At 37.6% G+C, this 16374-nt stretch overlaps 1 protein-coding gene across 1 annotated transcript in view; it reads left to right on the plus strand.

The window, feature by feature from the left end:
• The window catches only part of HDAC9 (histone deacetylase 9), a 998074-nt gene that overhangs the window by 967174 nt on the left and 14526 nt on the right, over positions 1-16374 (plus strand). The window lies entirely within an intron of this gene.

Below are 16374 nucleotides of genomic sequence, written 5' to 3' on the forward strand. Positions count from 1 at the left end.
TTGATGAGAAACACAGAGGTGGAGCATGTGTTTACAGTTCGCAGAGAAATAGAGTGATGAGATAGATGGTCCTCGTTGGATAATTTAGTGCAGATCATTATGGAAAAAGCTTCTTGTGGGCTTAACTTCTTTCCTTAGTTATCTCTATTTTTCAAGATGTTCTTTCTCTTTCTCTCATCATTTCGAAGTTACTGATATAACAAAGGGGAAAAAGGAGAGCAGAAGCTGGAGGTATGGCTTGTCAGTTGGGTAACCTTATATGACTGTCCGTGAGGTACAACTACTGGATAAAGATGAAAGTTACCTTCCAAGGAGATAGGAGTGTGTATAAAGGAATGTGTGGACCAGGGTCTGATTTTATTTTACTTTAGGATAAGAAGGAGTTGATTTTAATTAGTCTTCATATGAATAGCTTTCAGGAAAAAAAAAACATAAAGATAACCGAGGATTGAGCTTGCTGCTTCTCCTTTTAAGAAATGTTTGTCAGTTTGTACATTTTGGTGTTCAACAGACAGTGCTACATTCAGGATTTCTTTTAAGTTTACTATGACCGAAACCACCCCAAATGTACAGACAGTAACATTGGTGCTCTCTGTGGATGACTTCAAAGTCAGTCACATTTCTTCAATTTAAAAATGAATAGGTGAGCTTTCACTAAAGCTCTGCCAGCTTGCACTTTTCAATTGCTTCTGAGAATGAAATCGAACTCCCTCCGTTAATAACATCACCATTAATTACACAGATCCTGCTACTAGTACATAGGTTGGCAATTTTCCCAAGAATGCACAGATTTGAACAGTTTTAGCTTTTCTTGCTTTTACTGGGTATTCAGAGTTTAATGGATTTAACATCCTGCTTTGGTCAAAAGCAGGAGATACGTTGAATAAGAGATTTCATTTTTATGCAATTGTTTTTTCTTACTATAACCACTTAAAAAGAAGATTACCAGTAGGACAAAAAAAAAGTTGTACAATATTATATTAAAAGACATCTTCATATGGGCATCTGGAGCATAAGGGTAAACTTATTTTACATCTTCGATAATATGAACTAACCCCCTGCTGTTCCCAGCTAAGAACCAAACCGAGTTCATAATCCAAAGGTGTTGCAGTTATTCCCAAGGCCAAATACAGTTAGTTGTCTGTCATTTGAGGGCTGTAAAACTAAGGAAACTAACATCTGTTAGTGCTGGATATATAAAGGAGCGTAGCTATTCTTTAGAATTCATTTAGTATAGAGAAACGAAGCTAAATTCCAGCCCGAGTGAAATGAATTGTAAGTAATTTTTCCCATTAAATTGCAGGGCTTAGAATAATAAAGAATAATAAGTCCTGTTGTGAGCCCCACATAACATAAAAATCTCAGCACTTTGGCAGGAATTGGCTCTATAAGCATGCTTGTTTATCCTCAGGTACATAGTGTGCTTGACTCCTGATAATCTATAGGGACTTGACCCTGGCTTCAGTTCACAGTGATTTTTAAGCTTCATCTGATGGCAGAGAAAGAGTGGGAATGGGAATGTTTTGATGTACAGGGAAACAGAGTTGAAGCTTGTGGCCTGGATTCATGTTTCTTTATCAGTTTTAGACAGATTGTATCTATTTTGATTGATTTTTCTTATGGGAAGGAAAATGGTTTTGCTTGAAATATTTTCTGTGGCTTTGAACTCACTTTTTCAGCAGAGGAAAAGAAAAATTCTTCTAGAACTGGCTTTTGCATTTCTATTGAACCATGCATGAATTTCATCACAGAGAGTCAGACAGGGAGAACCCTTAAAAGCCACAGAGCATTTATTCTTTTCAGGGGAATGCTATCAGAATTGTCCCCCTACTCAGTATAGGAAAGATGGCTTTCACAATGAGGTAAAGAGGTAGAAATGTTCTTAGGCCTTTGTTATGAATGCAATGTTATAAGTACACAGGAAATTGAAAAATTAGAAAAATCAGAGAACTAAATGGATGGAAAAGGGTGAAGGCAAGATTCTTTTTATAGGAAATTCTTGCCAGTTATTTTGGAGAATATATTGGTGTTTGGAGTGAGATGACTCATTTTGTACTAAGATTTTGGGTAAAGCAGCTCTTTTCCTGGCCAACTCATATCTGACTCATTTACCACTAGTGAATAAGGGATAAAATGCTCCTGGCTAAGAACCATTGTAAGTATTTTTTGTTCATTTTGGGGGGGCGGGGTGTGAGGGAGATGACAACACAGTGCAAATAGTCATTTCATTTTTATAACTCATTGATGGACCATGAAGAATAAATTATTAGAAAAAGGCTAGGGATTCATTTTGGGGATGATTGACTGAAGTACAGTTTTCAAAACATAATTTTCAGGTGGCAGAGGACTTAAGCGGGAACAAAATGACTGGTGGGTCAGTAAAAAAAACAACAAAACAAAAATAAAGGACAAAAAACTAAGTGGGGTCAAGTTATATGTTCAAAAAAAATTAGATAGGACTAGTCACATATAGCATATTGTTTAGAAGACAGAACTGTGATCTTAGTTTCTTTCTTGATTGTCAGGAGACTGTACCTTTAAAAGATTATAGTTTGCATTGTTCAGATATCTATTTCAAATTCTTCTACTTTGAAAAGGTCAGTTCAATATTGAGGTTTATTCTTGGATACCAGTTCGGGCTCTGCTGAAAATCAAGAAAAAGTTTTCTCTGGCAATCAAGACTTCAGAGTGATCAACTCTTAAGTTACTGGGAGCATATTTACACTCTAGAATTTCTGACTCTCTCATTTTTTAATCAAAACAAAAACTGAAAGTTAGTTAGGTTTTCAAATGTCAGTTTATTGATGATAGTGTGAGTCACATTAGATTTTCTTTAATACAAGAGGATCTGGTCGTTTCTGAATCATTTCATCTTCAACTTTTGTCAACTTTTCTCATGAATGAGATGGTTTCAGTCATTATATGACACAGAAGCATGAGAAAAATATATGATTCTGAATCTGGCTATTTTTTTTAATTAATTTTTATTGGAGTATGGTTGCTTTACAATGTTGTGTTAGCCTCCACTGCACAACAAAATGAATCAGCCATACACACATAGATATCCTCTCCCTTTTGAACTGCCCTCGCATTTAGGTTACCACGGTGCATTAGGTAGAGTTCCCTGTGCTGTACAGTATATTCCCATTGGCTATTTTGTTTTTTGAATAACTGTCTTATTCATGAATATTTTTTAAAAGTATAATAAGCTAGAAAATCCCAAGTATCATCTGCCTTAGCTTTGAATGGTCTATCAGTAGTGCCAAGGACATTGATAACCCCATTTTCCTGTGTCTGGAGATTTATATAGAAATATAGACCACTCTAGGGGCTTCCCTGGTGGCGCAGTGGTTGAGAATCTGCCTGCCAATGCAGGGGACACGGGTTCGAGCCCTGGTCTGGGAAGATCCCACATGCCACGGAGCAACTGGGCCCGTGAGCCACAATTACTGAGCCTGCGCGTCTGGAGCCTGTGCTCCACAACAAGAGAGGCCGCGATGGTGAGAGGCCCGCGCACCGCGATGAAGAGTGGCCCCCACTTGCCGCAACTAGAGAAAGCCCTCGCACAGAAACGAAGACCCAACACAGCCATAAATAAAATAAATAAAAGAACGTGAATTTCAAAAAAAAAAAAAAAAGAAATATAGACCACTCTTAAATACACATTCGTGTCTAACAGAAATACAGCTTTGTTTTCCATGCTTTAGGATTGTCTCTCCAAGGCTTCTGGAAGCTAAATGTTGCACTGATTATTCAGGTCTCTGATTTTTCTCTCTGATACTGTTATTGTGAGCACCTGTTTATCTAAACAGGCAAACATTCCAATATAAATTTTATTCTTAATTTTCATCCAGTGTCAACAATACCTTAGTTGAAAAGTGGACTGAGATTTGGAAGCTCCTGGTAAAAGAAAGGAGCTCCTATATCTTCTTTTCCTCTTCCTCCTGGGACCATCATTTTATCCCTGTGTTCAGTGCCTAACATGTGGTCTTGGGGCCTGTGTGAACTCTTAGTATGTTTGTTAGGGATTAAATCCAGTGCCTGATGTATTTCAGGGTTCCCTTCTGAATTGTTTACAAACAAGTGTTTAATTGGAAAAAAGAAAAACACAATGCACTAGAAGCATAAGTAAAATGAGATGCACGGTGACTTTAGCTTCCCATCATCCTCATCGTCATCTCAACTCCTTCAGTCCTGTCTTCTTACCACTACAGAGGAAGAGGAGGTTGTGACTCTAGAATCAGCTTCCCTAGGTTCAGATTCCATCTCCATCTTAATAATTGTTGATCAGTGGCAAGTTACTTATCTCTCTGGGCTTTACTTTCTTTGTCTTTAAAATGAAGGGGAAATTTCAGAGGGTTTTGAGGCTGAAATAATACATGTTAAGAACTTAACACAACACTTGACACAGGGTAAGTACTCAATATTAAGGTTGACTTTTGTTATTTTTTTCTTTTTTCCTGCTTCCTCAGTTTGCTCTATTCTTTCCCTCCCTTAATACATTGTTCATCATCCAGGGATCTATAATATTAGAAATAGAGAGGCTGTACCTGGGCATCTATATGTTTAACTGTTCATAGGTTAAATCAATAGTATAGTCATTAAAAATAAGAGATTGATAAATAATCGCTAAGCAGTAAATTGATTCAGTTAACTAAGCTGTGGTTAGCTGACTTAAGAACTTTCACAATGCCCAATACATTGTAGGTAATAAACGAATGCTTATTGAATGAATGAGTCCAAGACAGACAACAAGATGTTGTTAAAATAGTAACAGAACAATTTGTAATGATATCTGAGGTTTCTTTGTCTCCTTGTCTCTATGTACTATGTTTTCTGAGGGAATCAGTGTTTTTATCATTTACAAGAGTTTTCAAAATGTGTATTTTACATTTTTTCTTCCATAGTACTAATTGACAGTGTCCATTTTCAGCTATGTTGGCTAACCAGAGTCCATAGTACTCATATCATAAAGATCGATTGACTGAGGAGACATGATAAAGGTGGGAAGGGAAAGCGAAGTGTCTGAATGGAGAAAGGAATTGTCTTTCGTGAGGTGGAGGGGCTATGGGAGTGATGCTGACAGATTACAGGATTATTCTGCGACTTGCAGAATGAGGAGGGAGAAAATCCGGTTCATTTATTCTTAAACATTTTCTGATTATTTTTTATGTGCCAGACAAAGTGTTGGGAGTCAAGGTCACAAAGCTTCCGTGGCGTCTTCAAAATATCCACATACTTCGAGGTTGTATTAGTTTTCTATTGCTATCATCTTAACCAAAAAATTACTACAAACTTCGTGGCTCAAAATGACAAAAAGGTCAGAAGGGTGACAAGTCTCTGGGCTAAAATATAGAGGTTGGCAAGATCTTTTCCTTTCTGGAGGCTCTAGGGAAGAAACTGTTTCCTTGCCTTTCCCACTTTTTAGAGGCTGCCTGCATTCCTTGGTTCATGACCCCCTTCCTCTGTCTTCAAAGCCAGCAACTTTACATCTGTCTGACCTTTCTTCAGTCATCACATCTCTCTCTGACTGAAAGAAAAAAGCTGGGAAAACTGGCTTAAAACCAGGAAAGTTTCTCTGCTTGTAAGGACTCATATGATTAGATTGGACTCACCAGGATCATTTCTCTATCTCAAGGTCCTTAACCTTAATCATATCTACAAAGTCAGTTTGGCTACACAAGGTAACATATTCACAACTTCCAGGGATTAGTATATGGACATCTTTGGGGGCTATCATTCTTCCTACCACAGGATCAGACATGAACGACCAACTATTGTAAATGATAGGTCATTTGATAGACCGAGCTCCAGAATAAAAGAAGACCTAACATAGGCCAAGAACTGGGGAACAAATCACTGAGCCAGGGTAGAAAAACAGAGGATTTCAACTAGTGAATAAGAACAAAGGCATCCAAAATACAAAAAATAGCTTGAGCAAACCATCTATTTTTTTTTAATTTTTATTTTATATTGGAGTATAGTTGATTAACAATATTGTGTTAGTTTCAGATGCACAGCAAAGTGATTCAGTTATACATGTATCTATTGCTTTTCAAGCTCTTTTCCCATTTAGGTGATTACCGAATATTGACTAGAGTTCCCTGTGCTATACAGTAGGTCCTTGTTGGTTATTTATTTAAAATATAGCAGTGTGTACATGTCAATCCCAAACTCCCAGTCTATCCCTCCCTCCGCCCCTGCTTCCCCCCAGTAACCATAAGTTTGTTCCTGAAGTATGTGAGTCTGTTTCTGTATTGTAAATTAGTTCATTTGTATCATTTTTTAGATTCCGCATATAAGTGATATCATATGTTGTTTGTCTTTCTGTCTGACTTACTTCACTTACTATGATAATCTCCAGGTCCATCCACGTTGCTGCAAATGGCACTATTTCATTCTTTTTTATGGCTGAGTAACATTCCATTGTATATATGTACCACATCTGCCTTATACATTCTTCTGTTGATGGACATTAGGTTGCTTCCATGTCTTGGCTATTGTAAGTAGTGCTGCAGTGAACATTGGGGTGCATGTATCTTTTCGAAGTATGGTTTTCTCCAGATATATCCCCAGGAGTGGGATTGCTGGATCACATGGTAGCTCTGTTTTTAGTTTTTTAAGGAACCTCCATACTGTTCTCCATAGTGGCTGCACCAATTTACATTTCCACCAACAGTGTAGGAAGGTTCCCTTTTCTCCACACCCTTTCCAGCATTTATTCCTTGTAGACTTTTTGATAATGGCCATTCTGACTGGTGTGAGGTGATATCTTATCGTAGTTTTGATTTGTATTTCTCTAATAATTAGCGATGTTGAGCATCTATTCATGGGCCTCTTGGCCATCTGTAAGTATTCTTTGGAGAAATGTCTATTTAGGTCTTCTGCCCATTTTTTGATTGGGTTGTTTGGGCTTTTTTTTGGATATTGAGCCTCAAGAGCTGTTTGTAAATTTTGGAGACTAATCCCTTGTCAGTCACATTGTTTGCAAATATTGTCTCCCATTCTTTGGGTTGTCTTTTCATTTTGCTTATGGTTTCCTTTGCTGTGCAAAAGCTTTTGAGTTTAATTAGGTCCCATTTGTTTATTTTTGTTTTCATTCATTTCCATTACTCTAGTAGGTGGATCAAAAAAGATCTTGCTGCGATTTATGTCAGAGTGTTCTGCGTGTGTTTTCCTGTAAGATTTTTATAGTGTCCAGTCTTACATTTAGGTCTTTAATCCATTTTGAGTTTATTTTTGTGTATGGTGTTAAAGAATGTTCTAATTTCATTTTTTTTACACTTTTCCTAGCACCATTTATTGAAGAGACTGTCTTTCCTCAATTAATTATATAGTCTTGCCTCCTTTGTTGTAGATTAATTGACCATAGGTACATAGTTCTGACTTGCATTTCCCTGATGATTAGTGATGTTGAGCATCTTTTCATGTACCTGTTGGTCATCTATATGTCTTCTTTGGAAAAATGTCTATTCAGATCTTCTGCCATTAAGGGCTATTGCGAATAAAGCTGCTATGAAGATTTGTTATTGTGGAAAAAACACATAACTTTTACCGTCTGAACCATTTTTAAGTGTACAGTACAGTAGTGTTAGCTACATGCCCATTGTCGTGCAACATATCTCTAGGACTTCTTTTTTGTCTTGCAAAACTGAAACTCTATTAAACAACTTCCATTTTCCCCTCCCCCCAGCTCCTGGCAACCACCATTCTACTTTCTATTTCTAAGAATTTGACTACTTTAGATACATCAAATAAGTGGAATCATGCAGTATTTGCCTTTTTGTGACTGGCTTACTTCACTTAGCATAACGTTTTTTTGTCAAGGTTTATCCTTGTTGTAGCATATGACAAAATTTCTACCTTTTTTATGGCTGAGTAATATTTCATTGTATGTGTATACCACATTTTCTTTATCCATTCATCTGACAATGGACATTTAGGTTGCCTCCACCTCTTGGCTATTGATGCTTCAATGACTATAAATGTGCAATTATCTCTTCAAGATCCTATTTTGAATTATTTTGCATAGATACCCAGAAGTGGGATTTCTGGATCATATGGTAATTCTATTTTTAATTTTTTGAGGAACGTTTTATACAAGTTTTTACTTTGTGAACACAAGCACTCAGTTTTCTTTAATGTACACCGAGGAGTGGAGTTGCCAAGTTATAGGAAAGTCATATGTCTTACTTTATAAACAAAACTTCCAAACTGCTTTCCAAAATGGCTGTACCATTTTTCATTCCCGCCATCAATGAATGCCAGTTCCAGTTGTTTTATATCCTCACCTGCACTTTGTATAATTGTTCCTTATAGTTTTAGCCTTTCTAGTGGGTATGTGGTGATAGTCCATAGTGCTTTCAAAATTTCTCTGAAGAGCCATATTTATGTCCATATCAGGTCTTCTTGGAACATACCCCCCCCTCCTTCTGTTTGGAATACTTAGCTTGTCTTCCTTCTCTTCTCACTGACCCTTCACTGGCCTTCCCATTGTCTTCCAACTTACCTTTTAGATCTCATATCAAATATCACTTCCTCTTCTTGGACAATTTTCACTGACCTTCAATCCCAAAATTAGATCAGGTCCATCTGTTATACTGTATTATGTCTCCCTATAATTCCAGTACCTAGAACACAACCAGGGTGCATTACAGACACTCAGTAATTATTTCTCCAGTCAATGAAAACTTCAGTAATCCGGGGAATGCCAGCATTGGTGGAGATGTGGGGCTCTGGAGCTCTCATAGCTGTGGGAAGGTAAACTATGGCAGCATTCTGAGAAGCAGTTTACTACCATTTTTAGTATACACAAAACATATAACCTGGTAATCTTGCTCCTGGGAATGTATATTGAAGACATTCTCATCTAGGGTAATTAGAAGACATGTACTAAGAAGTTCACTACAGCTTCTTTGTGGGGGGTAGAGAGGAGGAGTCAAACCCAGTGTCCATTATTGGAAGAACAAATGGTTAAAATGTGGTGAAGGTACACCACAGAGGAGACGCCATGTAGCACTTGGCCGCTACAGACTAGATAAACATAATTGCTTACAGTGATGTTTATGTAATAACTACACTACTGGGTGAGAAAAGTAAGCAACAGAAATCATACATGTGTGTATAAAGATAAAATAAAAATATACGCTCATAAAACAATAATATATAGCTTTAAAGAACACCCTATGAACAGATAACGCACATAACAGGAATTAGCTCTCTGTCGCCTGCCTCTTGCGAGAGCACCGGAATCACAACTAACTGTGGAACAATCATTGACAGGAAGACACTGGCACTCACCAAAAAAGATACGCCACATCTAAAGACAAAGGAGAAGCCACAGTGAGACAGTAGGAGGGGCATAATCACAATAAAATCTAATCCTATAACTGCTGGGTGGGTGACTCACAAACTGGAGAACACTTATACCACAGAAGTCCACCCACTGGAGTGAAGGTTCTGAGCCCCACGTTAGGCTTTCGAACCTAGGGGTCTGGCAATAGGAGGAGGAATTCCTAGAGAATCAGACCTTGAAGGCTAGCGGGATTTGACTGCAAGACTTCGACAGGACGGGGGGAAACAGAGACTCCACTCTTGGAGGGCACACACAAAGTAGTGTGTGCACCAGGACCCAGGGAAAGGAGCAGTGACCCCATAGGAGACTGAACCAGACCTACCTGATAGTGTTGGAGGGTCTCCTGCAGAGGCCGGGGGTGGCTGTCTCTCACTGTGAGGACAAGGACACCGGCAGCAGAAGTTCTGGAAAGTACTCCTTGGCATGAGCCCTCCCAGAGTCCGCCATTAGCCCCACCAAAGAGCCCGGGTACACTCCAGTGTTGGGTCGCCTCAGGCCAAAAACCAACAGGGAGGGAACACACAGCCCCACCCATCAGCAGACAAGCAGATTAAAGTTTTACTGAGCTCTGCCCACCAGAGTAACAGCCAGCTCTACCCACCACCATTCCCTCCCATCAGGAAACTTGCACAAGCCTCTTAGACAGCCTCATCCACCAGAGGGCAGACAGGAGAAGCAAGAAGAACTCCAGTCCTGCAGCCTGTGGAACAAAAACCACATTCACAGAAAGATAGACAAGATGAAAAGGCAGACAGCTATGTACCAGATGAAGTAACAAGATAAAACCCCAGAAAGATAACTAAAGGAAATGGAGATAGGTAACCTTCCAAAGATTTCAGAATAATGATCGTGAAGATGATCCAGGACCTCGGAAAAAGAATGGAGGCAAAGATATAGAAGATGCAAGAAATGTTTAACAAAGACATAGAAGAATTAAAGAACAAACAAACAGAAATGAACAATAACTGAAATGAAAAATACACTAGATGGAATCAATAGCAGAATAACTGAGGCAGAAGAATGGGTAAGTGACCTGGAAGACAGAATGGTGGAATTCACTGCTGCAGAACAGAATAAACAAAAAAGAATGAAAAGAAATGAAGAAAGCCTAAGAGACCTCTGGGACAACATTAAATGCAACAACATTCACATTATAGGAATCACAGAAGGAGAGAGAGAGAAAGGACCCGAGAAAATATTTGAAGAGATTATATTGGAAAACTTCCCTAACATGGGAAAGGAAATAGCCACCCAAGTCCAGGAAGTGCAGAGAGTCCCATACAGGATAAACCCAAGGAGAAACACACCGAGACACATAGTAATCAAATTGACAAAAATCAAAGACAAAGAAAAATTACTGAAAGCAGCAAGGGAAAAACAACAAATAACATACAAGGGAACTCCCATAAGGTAAACAGCTGATTTCTCAAAAGAAACTCTACAAGCCAGAAGGGAGTGGCATGCATGACATATTTAAAGTGATGAAAGGGAAGAACCTACAACCAAGATTACTCTACCCTCAAGGAGCTCATTCAGATTCAATGGAGAAATCAAAAGCTTTACAGACAAGCAAAACCTAAGAGAATTCAGCACCACCAAACCAGCTCTACAACAAATGCTAAAGGAACTTCTCTAAGTGGGAAACACAAGAGAAGAAAAGGACCTACACAAACAAACCCAAAACAATTAAGAAAATGGTCATAGGAACATACATATCGATAATTACCTTAAACGTGAATGGATTAAATGCTCCGACCAAAAGACACAGGCTCGCTGAATGTATACAAAAGCAAGACCCATATATATGCTGTCTATAAAGAGACCCACTTCAGACCTAGGGACACATACAGACTGAAAGTGAGGGGATGGAAAAAGATATTCCATGAAAATGGAAACCAAAAGAAAGCTGGAGTAGCAATACTCATATCAGATAAAATAGACTTTAAAGTAAAGAATGTTACAAGAGACAAGGAAGGACACTACATAATGATCAAGGGATCAATCCAAGAAGAAAATATAACAATTATAAATATATATGCACCCAACATAGGAGCACCTCAATACATAAGGCAACTGCTAACAGCTGTAAAAGAGGAAATTGACAGTAACACAATAACAGTGGGGGACTTTAACGCCTCACTTACACCAATGGACAGATCATCCAAACAGAAAATTTATAAGGAAACACAAGCTTTAAATGACACAATAGGCCAGATAGGTTTAATTGATATTTATAGGACATTCCATCCAAAAACAGCAGATTACACTTTCTTCTCAAGTGCACAAAGAACATTCTCCAGGATAGATCACATCTTGGGTCACAAATGAAGCCTCAGTAAATTTAAGAAAATTGAAATCATATCAAGCATCTTTTCTGACCACAACGCTATGAGATTAGAAATCAGTTACAGGAAAAAAACCGTAAAAAACACAAACATATGGAGGCTAAACAATACGTTACTAAATAACCAAGAGATCACTGAAGAATTCAAAGACGACATCAAAAAATACCTAGAGACAAATAACAATGAAAACACGATGATCCAAAACCTATCTGATGCAGCAAAAGCAGTTCTAAGAGGGAAGTTTATAGCAATACAAGCCTACCTCAAGAAACAAGAAAAATGTCAATAAACAATCTAACCTTAAACCTAAAGGAACTAAAGAAAGAACAAACAAAACCCAAACTTAGCAGAAGGAAAGAAATCATAAAGATCAGAGCAGAAATAAATGAAATAGAAACAAAGAAAACAATGGCAAACACCAATAAAACTAAAAGCTGGTTCTTTGAGAAGATAAACAAAATTGATAAACCATTAGCCAGACTCATCAAGAAAAAGAGGGAGAGGACTCAAATCAGTAAAATTAGAAATGAAAAAGGAGAAGTTACAACAGACACTGCAGAAATACAAAGCATCCTAAGAGACTACCACAAGCAACTGTATGCCAATAAAATGGACAACCTGGAAGAAATGGACAAATTCTTAGAAAGGTATAAACTTCCAAGACTGAACCAGGAAGAAACAGAAAATATGAACAGACCAATCAGAAGTAATGAAATTGAAACTGATAAAAAATCTTCCAACAAACAAAAGTCCAGGACCAGATGGCCTCACAGGTGAATTCTATCAAACATTTAGAGAAGAGCTAACACCCATCCTTCTCAAACTCTTCCAAAAAACTGTGGAGGAAGGAACACTCCCAAACTCATTCTATGAGGCCACCATCACCCTGATACCAAAACCAGACAAAGATACTACAAAAAAAGGAAATTACAGACCAGTATCACTGATGAACATAGATGCAAAAACCCTCCACAAAATACAAGCAAACAGAATCCAACAACACATTAAAAGGATCATACACCACGATCAAGTGGGATTTATCCCATGGATGCAAGGATTCTTCAATATACACAAATCAATCAGTGTGATACACCATATTAACAAACTGAAGAATAAAAACCATACTATCATCTCAATAGATGCAGAAAAAGCTGTTGACAAAATTCAACACCCACTTATATTAAAAACTCTCCAGAAAGTGGGCATAGAGGGAACCTACCTCAACATAATAAAGGCCATATACAACAAACCCACAGCAAACATCATTCCCAATGGTGAAAAACTGAAAGCATTTCCTCTAAGATCAGGAACAAGACAAGGATGTCCACTGTCACCACTATTATTCAACATAGTTTTGGAAGTCCTAGCCATGGCAGTCAGAGAAGAAAAAGAAATAAAAGGAATACAAACTGGAAAAGAAAAAGTAACACTGTCACTGTTTGCAGATGACATGATACTATACATAGAGAATCCTAAAGATGCCACCAGAAAACTACTAGAGCTAATCAATGAATTTGGTAAAGTTGCAGGCTACAAAATTAACGCACAGAAATCTCTTGCATTCCTATACACTAATGATGAAAAATCTGAAAGAGAAATTAAGGAAACACTCCCATTTGCCTTTGCAACAAAAAGCATAAAATACCTAGGAATAAACCTACCTAGGGAGACAAAAGACCTGTAGGGGGAAAACTATAAGACACTGATGAAAGACATTAAAGATGATACAAACAGATGGAGAGAGATACCATGTTCTTGGATTGGAAGAATCAATATTGTGAAAATGACTATATTACCCAAAGCAATCTACAGATTCAATGCAATCCCTATCAAATTACCAATGGCATTTTTTACAGAACTAGAACAAAAAAAATCTTAAAATTTGTATGGAGACACAAAAGACCCAGAATAGCCAAAGCAGTATTGAGGGAAAAAAACGGAGCTGGAGGAGTCAGACTCTCTGACTTCAGACTATACTACAAAGCTACAGGAATCAAGACAATATGGTACTGGCACAAAAACAGAAATATACATCAATGGAACAGGATAGAAAGCCCAGAGATAAACCCATGCACCTATGGTCAAGTAATCTATGACAAAGGAGGCAAGGATATACAGTGGAGAAAAGACAGCCTCTTCAATAAGTGGTGCTGGGAAAACTGGACAGCTACATGTAAAAGAATGCAATTAGAACACTCCCTAACACCATACACAAAAAGAAGCTCAAAGTAGATTAGAGACCTAAATGTAAGACCAGACACTATAAAACTCTTAGAGGAAAACATAGGAAGAACACTCTTTGACATAAATCCCAGCAAGATGTTTTTTGATCCACCTCCTAGAGAAATGGAAATAAAAACAAAAATAAACAAATGGGACCTAATGAAACTTCAAAGCTTTTGCAAAGCAAACTACAAACAAGACAAAAAGACAACCCTCACAATGGGAGAAGGTATTTGCAAACAAAGCAATGGACAAAGGATTAATCTCCAAAATATATAAACAGCTCATGCAGCTCAATATTAAAAAAACAAACAACCCAATCCAAAAATGGGCAGAAGACCTAAATAGACATTTCTCCAAAGAAGACATACAGATGGCCAAGAAGCACATGAAAAGCTGCTCAACATCACTAATTATTAGAGAAATGCAAATCAAAACTACAATGAGGTATTACCTCACACCAATTAGAATGGGCACCATCAGAAAATCTACAAACAACAAATGCTGGAGAGGGTGTGGAGAAAAGGGAACCCTCTTGCACTGTTGGTGGGAATGTAAATTGATACAGCCACTATGGAGAACAGTATGGAGGTTCCTTAAAAAACTAAAAATAGAATTACCATATGATCCAGCAATCCCACTACTGGGCATATACCCAGAGAAACCATAATTGAAAAAGACACATGCACTCCGATTTTCACTGCAGCACTATTTACAATAGCCAGGTCATGGAAGCAGCCTAAATGCCCATCGACAGATGAATGGATAAAGAAGATGTGGTACATATATACAGTGGAATATTACTAAGCCATAAAAAGAAACGAAATTGGGTCATTTGTAGAGGCGTGGATGAATCTAGAGACTGTCATACAAAGTGAAGTAAGAAAGTGAAAAACAAATATCGTATATTAATGCATATATGTGTAACCTAGAAAAATGGTACAAATGAACCGGTTTGCAGGGCAGAAATTGAGACACAGATGTAGAGAACAAACGTATGGACACCAAGGGGGGAAAGTGGCAGCGGGGTGGGGTGGTGGTGGGATGAATTGGGAGATTGGGATTGACATATGTACACTAATATGTATAAAATGGATAACTAATAAGAACCTGTTGTATAAAAAAAAAAATTTCAAAAAAAATTCCCCTCTATCTATGAACCTCTGAAACTAGAAAATAAATTATCAATACTAAATAAAATGTTTTAGCTGAAAAAAAAAAAACCAGGAATTAGATTGCTTGCCTTGGAGAAGGAAGAGGAAGGTATAGGGATTAAATTAAATCAATAAACCAAGAGGAAATGTGTCTTTAAAAATAACATTATTAATATAAATTAACAAATACTGCTTTAAAAATCATAGGAAATACCCCTTTAAGGGAAAATACAAGAATTTAATTTTATGCTATATTTTGTCTCAAATTCTTTCTTTCTGCTTTTTATTTTTGCAAATTATCTAAACTACTATGATTGCTGGACCTAACTGATCCTTCCCTTAATGTATGAAATCTTTGCCCTTCATCAATAAAGGACCATCTATGTTCACTTCTACTTGCTATAGTAGAAGTTTGTGTCTTTCAATCAGCTGAACTATTGTACTAAAATTTATCTTTGAATGTTTTATTTTACACTTATTCCTGACCTTCTTATGTCTCTACCTCACCTAATTGCAAAAGGAATTAAATATTATCTCTCCCCTTCACCCAGCCCTTTCCACAATTGTGTTTTTGTTAATCAAGATAACCTTGGTATCTGTCTATAAATGATTGAAGTGGGGAGCCCCCCACATTTTCAGAGTACTGCTTCTCACTCTTTCACCAAAAACAGCCATTAAAGGGTCATCCCTGAACAGTTCACTTTCTAAATGTTTCATGAAGATGACTTTTTAAATTAACTTAAAAAAATATGTAGACATATAACAGTTACCTAGGGACAGGGATTAAGTAAAGATAATACTACATCCACTGAGAGCTATGGATATGAGAACACCCAGAGAGCAGGTTGGGGATTATTATTTCAGTTTTAAAGAGAAAACTGAGAATCTAGGGACGATGACTTGCTCAAAGTTAAATTTTAGAAAATGGCAGAGCTGGGACCTAAGTACCTCTACCTTGTGAAATCTACCTTGAAATCCAGGATATTTTCCAACTTGCTATACTAGTAATAAAACTTCTGTGTTGCAAGACACTGAGAGATTTGGCTGGTTATGTGTATTTGTTTCATTAGAATGTGGCAGCAGTTAATTAACTATCTTCCAAAAAAGTGGTTAATGTGAAATGACTTTGAGGGGAGGAAAGCGAAGAGAAGCATATGATGGAAAGCTTTATATTGTACCTGAAAGTCCCCATGTTTCAACAGAAGAAGGTCCATTTTTGCAGTGAATGGTTTGTGCTGAAGACACTTTGCTTACCTCCTCAAAGCCTAGGCTGGATGTCTGGAGAATGCACAGACAC

The sequence above is a fragment of the Balaenoptera ricei genome, chromosome 9 (assembly GCF_028023285.1).
Source record: "Balaenoptera ricei isolate mBalRic1 chromosome 9, mBalRic1.hap2, whole genome shotgun sequence".
Taxonomy (NCBI): domain Eukaryota; kingdom Metazoa; phylum Chordata; class Mammalia; order Artiodactyla; family Balaenopteridae; genus Balaenoptera; species Balaenoptera ricei.